General features: G+C 41.5%; 1 protein-coding gene and 1 long non-coding RNA gene across 2 annotated transcripts in view; one reads left to right on the top strand and one right to left on the bottom strand.

Annotated features, from left to right (window-relative positions):
- Positions 1-4,724, bottom strand: part of LOC135100377 (uncharacterized) — a 28,090-nt gene extending 23,366 nt beyond the window's left edge. The window contains exon 1 of the long non-coding RNA XR_010268642.1: positions 4,633-4,724. This is a non-coding gene — a long non-coding RNA (uncharacterized LOC135100377). The remainder of the gene's footprint in view (positions 1-4,632) is intronic.
- The window catches only part of LOC135100378 (uncharacterized), a 98,719-nt gene that overhangs the window by 83,012 nt on the left and 495 nt on the right, over positions 1-15,212 (top strand). The gene's annotated exons all lie outside the window — the stretch shown is intronic.

The following is a 15,212-nucleotide window of genomic DNA, read 5'->3' as shown; positions in this document are numbered from 1 at the left end:
ATATATATATATATATATATATATATATATATATATATATATTAGTATCCTAAGCAATATATGGACACACAACAAAAGATATAACAAAATAAAATATTTGAGGGATGATAATGATTATAGTGTGTTCGGCAGCGAAGTCACGGAAAGAGACAAGGAATGCAGTTTGCAAGTTGAAAGCGGTAACCACTAAAATAGCAGCAGAAGTTAAAGACGCAACACTGCATGGATGAGTAAGAGAGTGGACACAATATATATTTTAAAACAAGGGAGTTGTGTATATTAAAGAAAAAAATAAACTAATTAATTTTCAATGGAAATACATGATGGTCTAAAAGGAATACCATCAGAGGACGAGATATATTTGAAAAGAATAGAATAACCGATTATGTTGAATGTAACAACAATGGAAGGCTGAGTCAGCACAACAGGTGACTGCCAGAAGAAAAACAAGAAGCAACAAAACACACTGCTTCACTTGATAGTTGTGTAATGTATCGAGTGCTCAAGGTTACCAACTCTAGACAAATGGGAACTCCTGGACGCTCTAGGAAAATTTTTGTGTTAAGATTGATTGTTATTACATAAAGAAGGATCTCCTTCAGGGTTTGGTGGCGTCAATATCTATATTAGTCTGGAATTAAATAATGTAACATGATTTTTTGTCTTTGACAAGGAAGTGTTATTTTTCAACTCTTTTTCATTGCAAAAAAGGACGTGTCCATTATTCCTCTCAACCTTTGTTTTTGTGGCGTTTAAGATTTTTTTTTGTGTCCCAAAATTACTAAATTTCACCATTTCACCATTTTTGGACAGAAAAAAATTCAAATGACATAAATATTTATTTTAAAACTTCTGAAACTTATTTTTAGGATTAAAAAGGAACATTTTTTTTTCATTTCCGTGGATACAACAAATCACCTTGACCTATAAGCCCCCAAATGCAATATTACATGCCACACAGAACGGGGGAGTGAGATGGGTATAAAAGCGGAGGGTTAAAAAGAGAGAGAGAGAGAGAGAGAGAGAGAGAGAGAGAGAGAGAGAGAGAGAGAGAGAGAGAGAGAGAGAGAGAGAGAGAGAGAGAGAGAGAGAATGAAGAACAGGAAGCTTATAAATGAAAGCTTTGGCAAAAAGATCGCTGATATACACACCGTTATTGGACAGTCTACTAATTATTATTGAAAGGGACGTGTGGTATCGTTATTCGGTTTTATTTATTTATTCTTGTTCACGTATTAGTTTGTGTACGTGTAGATCCCTTGCTTGTTTTTCTTGTTGTTGCTATGGTGGTGGTAGTGCTGCTGTAGGGTGGCGGTGGTAGTGTGGAGGTGGTTATCCTCTTCTCCTCCTTGTTGTTCTCCTCTCCTTTCCTCCCATCACCTCACCTAATCTCACCTTTCCCCTTCGTCTCCTTTCCTCTCATTTCGTTTCCTTTCTTCTCATCACTTATCTGCTTCCTGTTCCACCTCATCACCGCAACACCGGAAGCTTTTAAAAACAGAATAATTGATATTAACACGAAGCTTCAAGAACTAAATACTAGTAACACTACCACCACCATTAACGCTATTTAAAACTGAACCACTTAGGTCTTGTTCACGCACCCCTGTATTTTATCCATAAGCAGGACAAGCGGGCCTGTAGTGGTGTAGATAGACTAAAGGAACACACTTGAAGTACATGTGGGAATAAATTAGCTGGAGGTGGCCATCTCAAGATAATGCATGAAGGCGCTGCCTGGCGACAACGAATTGGGCCAGTCAGCTGCAAGGAGACGTGGATCAGCAGGCAGAGAGGCTAACTGAGGTGCTACTGAGAGCACGGGAGCGGTGGGTGCCCCACAAGCTACACAGAGTGAGGTTCTCAGAACAGCCATGGTTTTGACCTTAGTGCCGCGCCGCCTCTGACAACAACGGCTATGGCACATCTACAAGCGCAACCCACGCGGTGGAATAAAGACAGTCACAAGGATGCAGCCGCCCACATGGAGTCCACCCAAGCATAGGCCAGGGCACAGTGGGTGGAGAACAAGAAAAGGAAGCTGAGAGGCGGTCACATCGACTCAAAACAGTGGTGGTACCATGTGAAGGACACACAATGAGAAGACAACACCTGCACCATCCCCCTCTCCTCAAAGAATCCGGGAACTCCTTATAAGAAATAAGGATAAGGTGGACTGCTGAGCCAACACTTTGCCCGCAAGATGACTGTCCCTCATCCCACCAAGCTTCCTCCCTCCCTCCCTATGGTTGTGGGGGACAGGCAGACTACAATCACCAGAATTGAGGAAGAGGTGCGAGCTGCCCTCTCAGCCCTCGAGGAGAACAAGGCTGTGGGCCCTGACGGAGTAAGTCCCCGCCTACTTCGCAGGTACTCTGGAGTGCTGGCACACCCTGCTAACTGCTCTTTTCATCTTGCTAATTGCATGCTTCCCCTCCTTCCGCGGCCTCGCTGCACAAGCTTTTCTTTTTTTCTCTCACCTCTATTCTGTCCACCTCTCTAATGCAAGAGTTAACCAGTATTCTCAATCATTCATCCCTTTCTCTGGTGAACTCTGGAACTTCCTTTCTGCTTCTGTATTTCCACCTTCTTGTAACTTGAATTCCTTCAAGAGGGAGGTTTCAAGACACTAATTTATCCTTCAATTTTTGACTACCGCTTTGGACCCTTTCCTGGAACTGGCATCTCTGTGGGCTTTTTTTTTTTAATTGGATTTTTGTTGCCCTTGGTCAGTGTCCCTGCTATATAATAAAAAAAAATAAATACATAAATAAATAAATAAATAAATAAATAAAAATTCAATATGATGATTCCTACACAAGTCTCGGAGTCCACATCTCTAGAGGGGACCACAAATGTCTTCAGGTCGGACTGCTTTTCTTCTGGTATCATTCGTAAATCCCTTGACACCCTCTTAACTTTTACTTCATTAACTTCTGCAATATTCTTGCCTTTAAATCTAGATTTAGATTTGGAACACCATCTCTCCTCTAGTAAACCTCATCTTCTTTTCCTCACCGAAACGCAGGTGTCTGAGGCCTGACAGTAATTACTTCTCTGTTCCCTCCTAGTTTCTTTGTCATAACAACCCAACTTGCTCTCGTACCCACACGCTTGAGTCTTCTAAAGTTTCTACCATCCACCTACGACTATTCACTCTAAAATTATTTTTTTCTGTGTTGTATAGCTCTGTACTAACTCCACTAGCTATAACTTTTTTTTTTTGTTTACTGTTTAACTTTCAAATTGGACCACATTCTGATTCTTACCTTTCACGGAAATTTCCATTATTGGAGACTTCATTGTTCACCGATAGCTCTGCTATTCCTGATCCTTCACTGACCATCCTGTTGAACTAGTATTCAACTTTACTATCCTCCATGATCTAGAGCAAGTATTGCAACACTCTATTCGTATTCCTGACCGTGATGGAGATACACCCAACAATCTTGATCTTCTTCTAACTTCTAATCCTTTTGCGTATGTCATCACTGTCTTTCCTGTTGGACTCCTACCACAACCACAACTTTATTATTTGCTCTACTCCCTCCTCAGAATCCCCAAAAGTGGAGGTACCTCTAGCGTTTTATCCCTGCTAATTAGGGAAACTGAAGAGGTACTATTCTGGTTTTCTTTGGAATGATTACTGCTTTCGTATCAGAGACCCGTCTCTGTATGCTGAACGCATAACAAATGTGATGGTGGTTGGCATAGAGGTGTACATTCCTCATTCTTTCTCTTCCTAAACCTTCTAAACCTTGGTTTAACACATCCAATTCTTGTGTTATACATGATAGAGATGCGGCCCCACAAGAGGTACTGGAACCTTTCATCACCTGAATTTAATGCACTTTATATTTCCCCTTGTGACTTCGGACACCTCGTCAAAAAAAATATCTCTAGTAACTTTGCTTCTTCATCTTTGCCTCATTTATTTCAACCTGATAGTACCACTGCCATTTCATCTATCTCTAAAGCTGAACTTTTCTCTCACACCTTTGCTAAAAACTCTACCGTGGATGATTCAGTACTTGTTCCTCCCTCTTCTCCACTTTCCAACTATTTCCTGCTACCCATTAAGATCCTTCGTAATGATGTTTTCATGCCCTAGCTGGTATTAACCCTCGGAAGATTTATGTTGTTTTCTGAAATTATGCGTTCGTGCTTGTACTTTGCCTAGTCATACTCTTCCAAATCTGCCTATTGTTATGGACAGCGTACCACACTGCTTATTACACTCCCGGACACAACATGAAGTCGCTTACCCAGGTAATTCCTACTGTTTGAGGACAGCAGTGTCTCAATTGTTTCCCCTTAGTATGACTCAAGGAACCCACATCTTAACAGAAATACAACGATTATATTTACATAAAAAAAAAGAGACAAACAAACACAAAGCAATACAAGCTTCAGCCCGGATATCAGGAGCAAAGCAGACAAGTTACTCCCTTCTCTTCACAACACAACCGCAATAACACAAAATTCTTTTACCATCTCGTCATACTCCAACTCCACACAAAAACATTTTCACAATAAACTCACAATTCGTTATTTAAACACCAGCCAGGCGCATAACTGCAGTGAACAAAAAATGTTTAAGTCACTTACAATAGTGGAAATGTAATTACTTACAAACGTACTAGCAGAGAAGGCGAGAAGGCAGAAGCAGGAAAGAAGAGGAGGCCTGCTGGGTCACCGACTTTTATGCCCGATGTGATCCAGCTTGGCGGCGTCTGGCAACTGAACGCTCGCAGTTGTATATGAAGCCACAAACCGTTTTTTGCTCTCTCTCTCTCTCTCTCTCTCTCTCTCTCTCTCCATACAAAGGGACGAAGCTACCCACAAATTGTCAGAGTCTACCTTCATTGTGTCACGCCCCCTTGTTTCCCATTAACAAGGAAGTGATCACGTGGTGCCTGAAACAAATGGGGACACCCATGTTCACTTCATACAACACTCACAGAAATACACCTGTGAAAGCAGTGTTGATCCTCTGACATGCTCTACCCAAGAGAGGCTTTTGTCTTTAATGTTCGAGAATAGAGTGTGAAAAAGATTTATGTTCTAATCTCTTAAACTACTGCCCTATTGATTTAACTTCCTACCCCTCTGATGTTTTTAATATATATCCTGAATAGGAAAATTCTTAAACTTCTATCATTTCATGACCATACATGTGATCGCCAGTATGAGTTCAGTCATGGCCGCTCTATGGGCAATCCTTACTGAGTCTTCCTTATGCAATTTTAAGGATTTTGTGAAACTTTTGTTGTTGTCTTAGATATATCAAAAGGTTTTGACAGAATATGGCACAATCTTTAATTTCCAAACTATCTTCCTACCTTCTTACCTTCTATCCTTTCCTCTGTAATATCATTCCTGATATTATAGCAATCCACCATCCCACATGTGACATTATTAAGTGTTTCCCTATACTGCTGATGCAATATGTTTTGCTGAAGGTTAGTTGGAATGCCTTTACCTCGAGATACTTGCTTGTCATCTTCCAACAGCAGCGAATACAGGTCAGGGTTCCTAGTGAACGGACGTGTTTAGTGAGCAGTGACCTGACGCTAATATAGCTGGCTAGTGTAGACATGGCGCCTTGTGTTGCTGAGTCGACAGGTTGTGTTAGTTCTCCTGTTCTCGAGGCCTTCGTTGCGAAGGTCTCAGAGGTGGAGGCTGAGTTCCATCGAAGGATCTCGGAGGTGCAGGCTGAGTTTCGTGAGAGGATCTCAGACCTGCAGGCTGAGTTCTATGAGAGGATCTCAGCACCTGTGGGAGGGTCGTGCCCCACCGTCACCTTACCTAGTAAGGCGACGGAGGAGCAGTGGTCGGTTGTGTGCAGGGGAGCCAAGAGGGTGAAGGTGCTCAGGGCACCTTCCGTGGAGACGAAGAATCCCTTCAATGTGCTGGAGGAGGGGAAGGAGAAGGAGGTGGACAGGGCTGGAGGAGGCAAGAAGGAGGGGGCAGATGCAGTTACCCTGCCCCAAGGTAGAGTGCTTGTGTTTGGTGATAGTCAGGTTAGGCACTTAGATAGTGCGTTCTGTGCTAGGGATAGGAAGCGTAGGTCGAGGGTGTGTTTGCCGGGGGCCGGGATAGGGAAGGTAGCTGATAGGCTAGACACGTGCTTGGAAAAAGATGGGACCAAGCCCATTGTTTTTCTCAGTGCGGGAGGGAATGACCTTGGTAAGGTCAGGAGTGAGGAGCTTATCAGGAGGTTTCGACAGGCTTTGGACAGGATTAGGGACAAGGGTGGGATCCCCGTGGTATGTGGTGTCTTGCCGAGGAGGGGAGTTGGTGCTGAGTGGCTGTCCAGGGCTATTACAGTGAATCGCAGGCTCGCGAATCATTGTAGGAGTAATGGATGGACGTTCATCGACAACTGGGACCTTTTCTATGGCAGGGACACCTTGTACGCCAGGGATGGAGTGCATTTGTCACGCCAGGGTGTTCGTGTTTTGGCCGAAACACTCGAGCGGGAGGTAACTGCACTCCAGCACTTTTTTCGTTAGTCGGGAGGGAAGAAGGGGTAGTGAGGAGAAGGCAAGGGGCAAATTAGTTAAATCTAGAAAGGAAGCTAGCTTAGGGATGGTGAGCAATAGCTTAAGTGTTTACTACACAAATTGTAGAAGTATTCTGAATAAAATAGACTTGCTTAGAGGAATAGCGAGTGTAGAGAAATTTGATATCATTGCTTTAACTGAAACTTGGTTAGATATGTCAGGAAAAGTATTTAATCCAGAGGTTAAGATAGATGGGTATACAATGTTCTATAAAGATAGAGAAAACAGGAGAGGAGGAGGTGTCGCGTTATACGTTAGGGACACATTACAGTGCTGTATGAACAATAGAATTAAAACAGATAACAAAGCAGAGTCGATATGGGTAGATATTAAGGAAGGATCGCAGTCAGTAGTACTAGGGGTAGTTTACAGACCACCGACCAGTACAGAGGAAATTAACACCTCACTGTGGCAGGAATTAAATAGAGCAGGCAGGTACAGTCAGGTATGTGTGGTAGGAGATTTTAATTTTAGGAATATCGACTGGAGTCTGATTGTGGGTAACAAGGAAGCAGAGGAATTCCTTAAGGTAATTCAGGATAATTTTTTAAAACAGGTAGTCGTAGAACCCACAAGGGGGAATAATATTCTAGATTTAATTCTTACTAACAGGGAGGAAGCAGTCACGCAGGCAGAGGTTGGAGGACAGCTAGGTAACAGTGACCATAGGGAAATTAGGTACAATCTAGAATGGGAAGAAACTGTTAGAAATAAAAACACTAGTAAAATACCTGACTTTAGGAGAGCAGATTTTGAAGAATTAAAAAGGTACCTCCAAGGAGTGGACTGGCAAGGGATGCAGGGTGAGGTCAGGTCAGGGACGGAGTTCAGAGAGATAAGGCAGGATGAGGGAGGTGAGGTGAGGCTCCAGAAGGGAGGAGGAAAGAGGAAGGGGGGAGATAGGCGTGAGTATGTTGGAATGTCAGGTCATGCTGAAATGAGAGAGGTAAGGTCGAGGCGAGTTGATGAGGGAGGGGAGTGGATGGTAGGGAACGAGATGAGGGGTTTAGGTGAAGTAAATGTAGATGAATTGTATAAATATTTCGTAGATAAAGTTCATACAGGTCAATTAGCAAATATCCCGTATAAAACAATAAGATCACAAAAAAATGACCCTAAATGGATGACTGCTAGGTTAAAGTATTATATAGGGCGTAAGAGAAGTATATATAAGAGATTAAGGGCAGGTGAGGAAGTTTTAAGGACACAGTATAATGAATTAGTTAGAACAGTCAGGAAGTTAACGAGGAAAGCTAAGGTCAATTATGAATTAAAGGTGGCCAGCCAGGCGAAGACGGACCCCAAGGGATTTTATCAGGTATACAGGACGAAAAATAAGGATACTGTAGGTCCATTAAAGGCAGCAGATGGGGAGCTGATTAGTTCTGGGGAGGAGATTAGTAAACTTCTGAATGATTATTTTTTAACTGTCTTCACTCAGGAAAACATGCAGGATATGCCAGATAGTGAACAGGTGTTTAGAGCAGATGAGTATGAGAAGCTGACGGATATTTCCATAACTAGGGAGATAGTGGAGCAGGAGATAGATAGGCTAAAAAAGTTCAAGTCACCAGGACCTGATGAAATATATCCCAGAGTACTGAAGGAATGTAAAAAGATTATTAGTGAGCCGTTAGTTTCTGTCTTTAGGAAATCACTGGAGTCGGGTGAGGTACCAGAAATGTGGAGGCAGGCTAATGTAGTACCCATCTTTAAGAAAGGGGATAAAACTTTAGCGTCTAATTATAGACCTGTCAGCTTAACTTCAGTTGTAGGTAAAATGTTAGAGTCAATAATAGCCAGGAACATTAGGGAACATTTAGACAAACATAACTTGATAAATCAGTCACAGCATGGCTTCACGAAGGGGAAGTCTTGCCTGACAAACTTGTTAAGTTTTTACAGTAAGGTGTACGAGGCAGTAGATAATGGTGATAGTTATGATATCTTATATCTGGACTTTAGTAAAGCATTCGACAAGGTGCCCCATCAAAGGCTCCTGAGAAAGGTTAGGGCGCACGGGATAGATGGGAAGGTGTTAGGTTGGATAGGGTCATGGCTTGGTAACAGGCGACAGAGAGTGCTAATAAACGGCTCGAAATCCGAGTGGGGTCATGTCATTAGTGGGGTGCCACAGGGATCAGTATTAGGGCCATTATTATTTCTAATATATATCAATGACTTGGATAGTGGAATTAGTAGCGATGTTAGTAAATTTGCGGATGACACAAAGATAGGTAGATTAATTAGGTCAGAAGCGGATGCCATCGCCTTGCAGACAGACTTAGATAGAATGAATGAATGGACGGATAGATGGCAAATGCAATTTAATATCAATAAATGCAAAGTGCTTAGCGTAGGTAGAGGAAACCCACACAATAGGTACACATTAAACACCCAAACTCTGGTAGGTACAGGGTATGAGAAAGATTTAGGAGTTATAGTCAGCTCTGAACTCCGTCTAGGGAAACAATGCATAGAAGCCAGAAACAAGGCAAATAGGGTACTAGGATTCATTTTTAGGAGTGTTAAAAGTAGAAGGCCGGAAGTAATATTAAAGTTATACTTGGCGCTGGTCAGACCTCATCTAGACTACGCTGTGCAGTTCTGGTCCCCACATTACAGGAAAGATATAGGTCTATTAGAATCAGTACAGAGGAGAATGACTAAAAGGATACAGGGGATGAGGAGTATTCCTTACGAAGCGAGGTTGAGGCGGTTAAATTTACATTCTCTAGAGAGACGTAGGTTAAGAGGGGACCTGATAGAAGTCTTTAAGTGGTATAAGGGTTATAACAAGGGAGATGTAAGCAAAATTCTTAGGATCAGCAACCAGGGTAGAACAAGAAATAACGGGTTCAAGCTTGAAAAATTTAGGTTTAGGAAGGAGATAGGAAAAAATTGGTTCTCGAATAGAGTGGTAGATGAGTGGAACGGACTCAGTAATCATGTAGTTAGTGCTAGGACACTAGAGAGCTTTAAGAGAAGATTAGACAAGTTTATGGATGGGGATAACAGATGGAAATAGGTAGGAGTGTTTCATACAGGGACTGCCACGTGTAAGCCTGGTCGCTTCTTGCAGCTTCCCTTATTTCTTATGTTCTTATGTTCTTAATACATCTTTGGCTTAAATATAATCGCCTCTTTGATGAGCGTGGATCCGGTTTCAGAATTCAGGAAGCCTAGTTGACCCTTCCACTCCCCATTAAAACACGGGCGATCTTAAGCAAAGTTAATGGTGTCGAGAAAATTTGCCATGGGTCCATGTTTCAGTTCATCATTTAAGTTTGTAGGTATGTGAAGACTGAATATGAAACTGTCAGTATCTTCATAAGCTAATTTAGCTCTCTCCCCATAATTAGCTTTGATGACACGATACCAAAAGTTGTACATGTACTTCCTTGCCGCTTGTAAGATATGGTATCCCAAGTAATTTGGCTGCCTGATTTTAATCGTATTCTTACTGTTGACACATATGACTCGGTCCTCGCCTAATTGGTGTACCCTTTTAAAAGATGGATTTCTTGCATACTTCAGGAAAGACGTTCTTTTTGTCACTAATTTCTGTTGGAGTCCATACTTCACTTCAGATAACGTGGATCTGCCATAAACTGCGTTTGACATCAGTTTGGAAATGCGATTTTTAATGGTGCACGTCTCATTTTTACGCTAAGTAACGTTCCTTTCTATGAAAGGTTTCAGGTATGGAGCCTGTCTGAAGCTATATATAGCATGGACACATTGTATTTCCAGTCCAAGTGAGAGTAAAAAGTTGCAGCAATTCCAAACTGATGAGATGATCTTTCAGTCCCTTATGACTGGCCACGAGTTTACGATTTTTCCTCACCAGCTTACGACCCTCAGCTTCTAACAGTCTTTTACTGTACGGCGAGATGTCATCTTCTGTAATAGTCATGTGTGCGAGGCACAGAGGGAACTCGTCCGTGATCCGAGCCAGGTCGGGGAAAACGTCGCAGCTGTCCAAATCCAGCCAGTAACCGACGTCGCCATCTGTCACATGATTCTGGATGCCAACTTCAAAAAAATCATCCATCTCTGACTGAGAAAGTTTTTTGATGTCACCCATAGGCAAGGGAGAACACATAACGCTTGCATATAATGAATTATAGTCTAGATAGAACACATAGGTGCCGGGTCCGAAGTCGGGTTCGTGGTTTGACTGCAGGTGTGGTCTGACGCAAGTTACAAAGCCTCATCGTACATTTCTTTTGATCAGGTGATACATGTTAGGGTCGTAAGGTGGATCAAGTTGAACGCCTGTCGAGTTTAAAAAAAGCGTCATAAGCATAAGAAGACAGTGACACGTAATGTGCCACGTCCAGCCCATAAAATTCATGCAGGTATGATCTATATTTGAGATATGTGTCGGCTAATAACCCCCACATCAATCTCACAATACAGTCTTATGTAAGCGCCTAAAGTGCGACAGGATGTCATACTCCACACGTTTTGAGCGTGTTTATATTCTCCAGCGTATCATAAAATGCCTCGCGAGGTGGCAATTGCCGATCTTCTAAGCGGCCAAGGTCTGTGATGTACTCATAACAAAGAAACTGTTTTTGAGTGCAAATTACACGCCTTACATCCTCGGGGAGGTAATTCACCATCTCTTGAGCGTAACGCGTGTTATAGCCCGCCTGCACGTGACCCTGAGCGAGATGACCGAGGCCGGCATTCATAATGGAAAGCGTATCCTGAAACTGCAATTCCTTAATCCTTACTTTCAATAAAAGCGATTCTGACTTGGCAAGGATGTCCACGTGCGACTCTGGCAACTGAAGGTCTTTTATGATTAAGGAGACGTCAAAGCTCATATTATGCGCCAGAGAGATGAGATATTTCCTCATGTCATGACACTGGAGGTTGCATCGCGCGCACAATGCCACCTTGTAATTATTTCGTGGTAATGAGTGATCCTGATGTTTATGAGGTGGGGTTTTCACAGACCCTGTTTTCAGTCTGTTGTAGTTGCTGTGACGTGTTCGTCTTTCAGCAGCATTTCATGTATTATGAAAACGGTTTATGGAGGTAGATGTTAACGAGTCTATTTCCACCAGGTTGCCTAGGTATGAGGTGATACAGAAGAAGTAGATAGTTGCCATGCGTAGGCTCGATTTCAATCCTTCTTCATATCATGTCTCCACAATATATATATATATATATATATATATATATATATATATATATATATATATATATATATATATATATATATATATATATATATATATATATATATATATATATATATATATATATATATATATATATATATATATATATATATATATATATATATATATATATATATTTATTTATTTATTTATTTATTTATTTATTTATATATCATATATCGGAAGCTATGAAAAAAAAATCTGCAGTAGTAAGAAAGTTTCCAAAAGGTAACATTAAAGTTAATGCGCACAAGTCAGAGGTGTTGGTGAGCAGCAAGATAGGAAGTGACTGCGTTTTAGAGATACGAGAGAAGTGAAAAAGTATTGCAGGTGAAGTTCAAATATTTTTTCTCTCGTCGGTGACTGAGTCAGGTTAATTTAAAGTAGAAGAGATAACATTTTGTTATCTAATTTATGGAGTGGCATATGATTACCAAAGAAGCCGAAAATAAAAAAAAATAAAACATATGACACAAAGATAAGACCGGTAACTTTATAAAACAAAAGATATGAGTACTAAAGAAGACTGAAAATAAGACTAAAAAAAATATTTAGGTGGATAATGGGTTATGGCTCAGAGAGTATCTACAAAGTGAAGATGAGTGAAGAAAAACAGAGGTGAATTGTATTAGAGAGGCAATAAGAAAAACAAGACTGAGATGGCTTACGCATCAGGCAAGAAAAGACTAGAGAATGATAAAAAAAAAAAAAAAAATTGGAGGAAACTGGACGAAGGAGGAAGATCGAACGGGAGATCGAAAAACCGCTTGGTGCGGTGGAGCTGCAGAGGGGGAGTCACACAAGATGATGCAGTGGACAGAACAGCTGGATAAGAGTGCACATGTGCCAACCTCTGCATATTAGGGAAGAGATCAAAGAAAATTTTACTGCATATTTCTGTGTGTGAGAGGCTGATTGTAGGTGAAGTATCTGTTCAAGAAGTAAGCGAATGAGATCTGAGGCCATGACAGCACGTAGTATAGCTGAACAGACAGAAACGGCAACCCTGAGACAGCACAGACAAAATAAGAAAGAATATTAAAGATATATGGATTGATTTATAAAATCTGAGTATCTTGGTGATTGAAAAGAGATCTTTAAGCAAGAAATCATGCCCAATTTGAGAGAAATTAATTCTGAATTTTCAAATGTTGGAGATTGAGACAGAGACAGGAACTAGATGAAATAGAGGAGGATAAAGATATATTGATAGAAAGGAAGATGTAAAGAAATATTGCATCGTTTATTATTTTGAAACAATTTTAGAATTTTCAAATATCGTAAAATATTAATACTAATGTTAAGGAGTCCAAACCTTTCATCGGTCATTTTGAAACTCAATGCTTGCACGCTGCTGAAAGTTGCGTGTATTTCAGTCGGTATGGATAATGCAGAACTATTTTTTGTTTGAAGAATTACTGAATACAAATTCATTGTTTATGTACTAATCCAGGTAAATCTATCATATATTTTCTAAAATAAAGAGCTTGTGAGCTGAGTAATTATTTATAATTTCTTCTAGCTACTATTTGTTTTCTTGGTTGGTAAATTATCTAATTACTTGCTAGTGGCAGGTAAGATAATTGCACACTTTCAGACCTGAGCATGTGTTTGAAACGTCTGTACTAATATGTTAAAAGTAATGTATTAAATTTTAATGTATAGAGGACTAATAGATCAACTGGCATGTATAAGGCGCCGCAACCTTTGGAAGAAAGATATCGTGGACGCAAAGTGAAGGTCAGAGATAAGCCCCCTGCGTCACACCATACACCCGTGTCCCTCCTCATCTGTGCACGATGGCTTATTTTGCGACCATAGCAACAGTGAATGACTGCGTGATATTAGTGCAGCAGCCAGGCAGTGAACCTTGCAAAAGTACCCCCCAAGCAAATTATGAGGGATTTTGGTAGAGAAAGGTGTGTAGACACCTGCCGAAACGATAATTACTCCTCCTTGCAAAAGTACCCCCCAAGCAAATTATGAGGGATTTTGGTAGAGGAGGCTGTAGACACCTGCCGAAACGATAATTACTCCCAGTGAGGTCTAAAGCACTGTTCAGGGTGTGCTGTGAACTTATCATTAAACCCAGCTGTGACCTCACTGAACGTTTCCCTTTGTGTCTCACAACACAAGGGGGTAGTCACAGCCTGCCCTCTAAAGACAACTCTCTTCCTCCACACAAAACTACAAGCACCTAATAACACACACACCCTTCACTCAAAAATTTTAAAATCATGGCGACTCCTACACCAGCCTCGGAGTCCCCATCTGGGGAGGGGACCATAAATGTCCCCAGGTCGGACTGCCTTTCCGTCGACGACCCTAAGTGTCTTGACACCCCCCTCAACTTTTTCTTCATTAACTTCTGCAACATTCGCGGTCTAAGATCTAATTTTCAATCTGTAGAACACCACCTCTCCTCTTCTAAACCTCATCTTCTTTTCCTCACTGAAACTCAGGTGTCTGAGGCAACTGACAGTAGCCCCTTTTCTGTTCCCTCCTATTTTCTCTATCCTCATTTTCGATCCAAAGCTGGATGCTGCGTTTATCATTTCAGCTTACTATCCAGCAAGCAGCATATACCCATCTAATGTACACAGATCAATCAGCGGATCCAACCAAACACAGCATCTGGAACGATGTCACACAATAACAGCAAATAACAAATAAAAGATCCTCTTTGCAGATGGTGATCAGCGGGTGACTACAGTTCGTAAGTGACTCTACAACTTTTTTTCCAGACCCTGAAGAAAGCGGAGCCTCTTGCATAAGAAGCAGTTTCTTTTTTTTTCTCTCTCTCTCTCTCACTCACTGGCTTTACGCTTTTTCCCTATATTATTAGGGCTAAGACAGTGTCTGCCAACGAAGAACTTGGTTTCTGATCTCGGACCGTAGCCACGACTCGAACCTATGCACCTGAGGACCTCTCGGCTTCTTAAGCGTGCGCGGTCCCTTTGTACCGCCGTACCACTGCACATGAAGCAATAATTACATGAATTAAGCATCTCGCCCAGACCTCAGTTCGCAAGTCAAACTGCACAGTAATTGCCGATTGTAGTAAACCATGCAAACACAGAGACAATGGAAAGGCCGGATCAGCACCACGAATCATTTGATCAATGGAAATTATGATGCACATACAAATGCCTCACAACCTTGCATAAAACAAAAGGCACCCCATTCATTGACTTGCCTCACCAACATGGTAATCGGGTACAATCCTGAACTCTCCCGCCGGAGCTCAGTGAAATTCCACTCACAAACCTCTGGGAACACTGCTAGACAGGCACAACACACCCCTCCGCCATGTTTATTGACAGTCGTTCTCGGCAATCCTAACACATTTTCTTTTTTTACAAAGTCTGTCCCTGTTGCTTTATATTCCTCAGGCCTGAGAGCCGAAGCTCCCAGAATATATCACTTTCGTTGGAGCTTGACCGCATGGATT

Source organism: Scylla paramamosain, chromosome 5 (genome assembly GCF_035594125.1).
Source record: "Scylla paramamosain isolate STU-SP2022 chromosome 5, ASM3559412v1, whole genome shotgun sequence".
In the NCBI taxonomy this organism is placed as follows: Eukaryota; Metazoa; Arthropoda; class Malacostraca; order Decapoda; family Portunidae; genus Scylla; species Scylla paramamosain.
The sequence above is the reverse complement of the archived record's forward strand: the minus strand, read 5'-3'. Positions and strand labels throughout refer to the sequence as shown.